We start from the raw sequence: 5,653 nt of genomic DNA, 5'->3' as shown, positions 1-5,653 counted from the left end.
GAAAAAAAACCACAAGCCTTATTGCAGTGAACTCAGTGACATTTCTCCCTGCCACATTTAGCGTACAAAGCAAAGGCATTTTGTATATTTGAAATATTAACTACAAGGTTAACTTTTTTGTGGAGGGTAGTGCTGACATCTTTTATACCCTCATGTGTCCTTCAATCCCTAAATCTGCCACAGATGAAGAGTGTGCATAATGTTTGTTGCTGAGAAGTATCAGTATTGTAGGTAAATATTCTGTGGAAGTTTATATCTATCTATCTATCTATCTATATATATATTTCATAAATATATACAACAGGCTGTAGTCTCACCTTGCAGCACATGAATTCCACATAATTCCCATTATGATTTTTAATGTTGGACTTGAAAATTGTCATCTATAATGAGTTGCAAGGTACAATCAAGAAAACATTCAGGACCTTGAACAGAATGTCCCCTACCCACAAAAGATACTGAGACATGGAAGACATGAAATTAAAAAAAAAAAATGTGACAACTTTTTAATAAATTTAAATTAAACAAGATAAAAATGTACAGTGTCCAGCTGCTGTTACTGTATACATAAGGTACAGCAGCAAGGCCTGCAAGTATCAGTGCAGTGGAAAATCAGTGCAAAAATATGGGTATTTCAGGAATATAAACATGCATATTTAAAACTCTACTGCTTTGTTTTTGTTTTTTTGTTTTTTTTTTTTTTTGTTTTTTTTACAAAACAAAAATTAGTCATCAGTGCTTCACTAGTGGTGTGAATGCAAAGATGTTGAATTCTTTGCGTTATCTCAGGCACACTGTTACTAACAAACTGTAACTGGTTGATTACGTTCTTATTTGTCTGAATGAATAATATGTTATGATATCATACTGTGTAATTGTACTGGTGTAAAAGTAATTCTAGTGGGACTCCATATGACCCCAGCTTTAGCTAGAATTATAAAGTGATAATGACCATATTGGGATTGGCCTTACTCTCAGCTACATAGTTTTCATATAGAGCTGAATGTTAGAAAGAAAATGCTTGTCTTCATGTACATGTGAAAATACAGAGTGACCTGTATGTCTAGTAGAGAGAGAGAAAGAAAGAGAGAGAGAGAGAGAGAGAGAGAGAGAGAGAGAGAGAGAGAGAGAGAGAGAGAAAGAGAGAGAGAGAGAGAGAGAGAGAGAGAGAGAGAGAGAGAGAGAGAGAGAGAGAGAGAATAAAAACAAAAACACAAGTTGCACAATAGGGATTCCTCCAACAAAAGTCATACTGTAGCGATGGGCTTGGAGAGCTCAAAGCAAATATATAAATCTATGTCTTGGTCTAGCATTGCTGAAAGATCATTGCAATATATCATGTCGAGCATTTAAAGATTATACAGTAACATAGATTCAAACGTGCATAGTCATGTGGGAATGATGCTTGCGCCGCTCTCATCCCATTAGTTCCACAAAAGACAACAATTTGGTATCTGATCTCTGAAAGCACATGCACAGAAGGAATCACCTGCCGGCTTTTACAGTCAATGTATCGGCCTAAAATCGAGTTACGATGAGGGCAGACAACTTGGCAGGGGTGCAGATGTATTCTCAATTGACTGATCAAACTGAAATCTAAAAACATGATTCTAAACACTGCAATATACATGAGAATGAATTATTTATGCAGCTGTACAACTTCAATCAAGGAAATGAGATGAGCAAAGCCCTGATCATTGCTGGGATGGCTTACATCAAAGCCTTATAATGTGTGAATGAGTGAGTGAGTGAGTGCGTGCGTGCGTGCGTGCGTGCGTGCGTATGTGTGTGTATGAAGTCTTTGGGAAATTCACATGTACAGTGCTTGTATGTGACTGACCTAAAGAGACTACTACAAATAAAACCACATGTTAGAAATGTCTTAAGATAATGATTATGGAAGTGAAAGTGCATGTCTGTTTGTGTGTGTGTGTGTGTGGGAGGAGGGGGGTCATAATGTGGCCTATGTTTCCCCTGGCAGGAGAGCCAAGATTTTTGGGTTTTCAAAGGCCACCCAGTGGCAAACTGGACACACGCTCTGCTGGCTTTGGGGTTCAGTTTGATTGGGCTGACCTTTATGACCTCTGTATAAACAGAACAACAAAAAAGTAAAGTAAAGTAAAAAGGTGTTTCATCCAGGCCTAAACCAGAGTCCCTAGACTAGATGAGGCCTGTCTCTGAGATACTAATGGCTTCTGAAGACATAATTCATCATGACTCACTGACCCTACAGTGATAGCTACTTACTCTTCACTCCTATGTTGGCACTGAACTACCTCCAGCAACTAGCACCAGCATCATAATCAACAACACATGATTGGTCTAAAACTAGGGTAGCTAGCTAGGGCAAAACTAGCTTGTCCTCCCTGTGGTCACCCTGTTTCTCAACTCTGTATTAAGGAATGTGCCAGTTGATGAGGACATTGTTGATTTTAAAAGCAAAGCCAGCCACATTCTGAATCGATCCTATATGTCCAAAGGGCACTACATAGCAAGTCTTAAAAGAATTGTTATCTTAATAGGGCATAATGTCATATGTTCTATCTTCTACAACAATGCACAGACATTGTCTACCATGGCGACCATGTTCAATCTATCAATACAGTCCTGGGAGCAATGTGTATTCAAATGTTTCAAATGCTATTAATGAAGACAGGATTAGACAGGGTTGTTGGTTATAATTTGTCACAGTTTGGATATGAATGCAGAGAGCTTATGTTTATATCTGGCAGCTGAGGTAAGGTCTATAATTAGTGGTGAGGTGTGCTGGTGGTAGGGAAACCAAAGACAAGGGCTACAAAGTACTGTTCTATATATGTTAGTTATTGCCAATTGTCACATTTGGACAAGACTGTGGATGTTGAATGTTGAATAAGGAATCGTCTCCATTTTTAAAAAATGAATTCAGTTAGATTAATCAAGAGCAAGCAGTTTGAATACTTTTGTTGATATGCCTGATTTGTATATGGCCTGACCAGCTCTGCCAAAAAATAATCTAATTATGCACAATACACAACAATACATAAAAGAAATAGCTCCACAATGTAGTAACATGGTTCACATGCTCCTGGGCCTGGACAGTTTCATATATTGTCCAGGCACTATGATTGGTACTCTCCTGGTAATCAAGATATTTTAGATAATATTATTTTTGTGCTCATTATAGGCTGCTCTGCATAAGCATGCCAGCTAAATATCAGCACGGAGAAAAGGGCATTGTACTACTTCTTGACTCCAAAATTTTAACACTTAATTTAAAAACAAATAATGACTGCTCCTACTTAGATCATTGCATTTTAAAGCAACGATGAGATTAATGACCTTATCAATTTGGTAGTTAATTTTCCATGACAGAATAGTAACTTACTTAACATAAAATGCCTAAGAATTTGGCATTTGTGTGACTGTGTGTATGTGTGTGTGTGTGTGTGAGTGTGTGAGTGAGTGTGTGTGTGTGTGTGTGTGAGAGTGTTGGGATGGTCTAATTCCTATTATTTTATACCACCTGCTATACCACCTGCAGGGTGACATCATGCTGAGCCAGTAGGGATGTAAGCATGAACAAAAATTTCAACAAATAAAAATGTGACATTATGTAACAATCATACCTCAAACCTCAAATCATACCATCAAATGAAGCTGCCTTTCTTTGCCAGTTTAAGCTTCCATTAGTGTACACCTTTGAAAGCTGCCTCGCTGTGTTAAGCTCCAAACCAACAATGTCTTTCAACAACCAAAACATCAAATGAAGGAAGCAAAAGGCTTTCAGATAAAGAAAAAAAATGTAATTTAACTGACTGTGGTGCCTCCTCCGCAGGCATCACAGTCAGGACTGGAAGGAAGTGGCAAGCACAGGAGGCAGTTGCACAGGCAGAAGCAAAGCTGAGACATGGCATCTTGGTCGGCTCCGTAGCTGTGGGGCGAGCTGGACTTGGTAGCCACACAAGACCATGCTACAATAAGGCACAGGGGAGAGAGAGACAACAGCTGATCCAGGGCGAGATCCGTGTAGTGGTGGAGGAGGACCGCTGCACTAGGACAGTGGCCATGTACCAGCAAGGGGCCTGGACTAATTGGGACCATGCATCTGCTCAGAAGATCGCCTGGACAGACTGTGGAAGTCAGAACCAGCTAGACTCAAGTTTCTGATCCAGGCCGTGTATGATGTACTCCCAGTCCCTTCCAACCTGCACCGCTAGGGCCTAACAGAAACACCAGCATGCCTGTTGCGCCTGCTGAGAGGTTCTTTGGAGCACATCCTGAGCTGCTGCCCTAAAGCCCTGGGAGAGGGGAGGTACAGATGGCGCCATGACCAGGTGCTGAAGGCAGTAGCTGACACCATCTGCACAGGAATCCGGCAGAGAAAACACCAGATCCCAACAAGGCACAACAAAAAACCTAATCAAGAGTGCAAGGTCGTAACTGGGCTGCTAGGCTCAGCTTGTGACTGGCACCTGAAAGTGGACCTGGAGAGGCAGCTGAAGTTTCTAGACCACATTGCAAGGACATCACTCAGGCCAGATTTGGTTTTAATATCAGAGTGTTCGAAGCAAGTGGTGCTGATTACAGTCTCCTGGGAAGATTGGATAGAGGAGGCCCATGAGCGAAAGAGGGACAAATACCTTGAGCTGGTTGAGGCTTGCAGAGCCAACGGGTGGAGGGCCCGCTGTGAGCCGATTGAGGTGGGCTGCAGGGGATTCCCTGGGCAGTCTTTGTACCGGGCACTCAGGCTGCTTGGCATTAGAGGGGAGCAAGAAAGGAAAGCCACCAGAAACATCACTGAAGCAGCTGAAAAAGGTTCTAGGTGGTTGTGGATTAAGAGGGGGGATGCATGGTGTAGCACGTTGCTTGGACACAAGCTGGGGACTGCGAGGGTGTCTGATGATCTGAGACCCAAAACACTCTATGACCCTGGGTTCATCACTGATGATGTGTCCAAGCCGCACCTTCTAGGTGTTTCCACGAACTTGTTTCCACTAACTAGGTCCTGCACATGGGCCCAGTGTGCAGGATGTCAGCATTCACATTTATTTTTGCACATCTTGTATTTGAATCATATAATATCCTGCCTGGACATTTAGGTCTGAACTTGTATCCTACTCTGTCTCTCCTCACCTCTTGCATCTTAACCCTCCAGGGTCTGACCCACCACCACTAATAACAACCAGCACAGCCCACCACCCCTCACCATCCCTGTAACAAGTGTAAAACATGATTGTAGTACTACGTGACATGCCAGACAACATCCCATAAGACCCGTTCCTCGTGCAGCAGTGCGCTCACAGATGTATGTATTGTATTGTATCACAAACGAAAGAGAGAGCCAAGATGGAGCCATGGGCTTGACTGCTCACAAACATCAGCGGCATTTCCACAGGCGGTGGGATCTGTTGGCAGATGAGGAGAGAGGAGAGAGAGATCAGACCTATTATTAGGGACCAGAGTCAGCTGTTTTCACCTGAGAGCTGCTAAATCCATCCTTTCTGCTTCACACTGCTTCCTCCAGTCTAAATAAGGTCACAGTCCTCTAAATCTCTTCCAAAATTGGCATTCTCTTTTTGCACAATACCTGCCCTAATTGGAGGCATGGGAATGCTTCGAAAACATTTAGAAACTGCTGTTGATGATGCAGGCTACAGCACCTCTATATGTG

At 42.2% G+C, this 5,653-nt stretch overlaps 1 pseudogene; it reads left to right on the top strand.

The window, feature by feature from the left end:
- Positions 1-3,052: 3,052 nt before the first annotated feature.
- Positions 3,053-5,199, top strand: LOC115371663 (uncharacterized; annotated as a pseudogene).
- The last annotated feature ends 454 nt before the right edge of the window (positions 5,200-5,653 follow it).

The sequence above is a fragment of the Myripristis murdjan genome, chromosome 14 (assembly GCF_902150065.1).
Source record: "Myripristis murdjan chromosome 14, fMyrMur1.1, whole genome shotgun sequence".
Lineage (NCBI taxonomy): Eukaryota > Metazoa > Chordata > Actinopteri > Holocentriformes > Holocentridae > Myripristis > Myripristis murdjan.
This window is presented reverse-complemented; position numbering and strand designations above follow the sequence as displayed.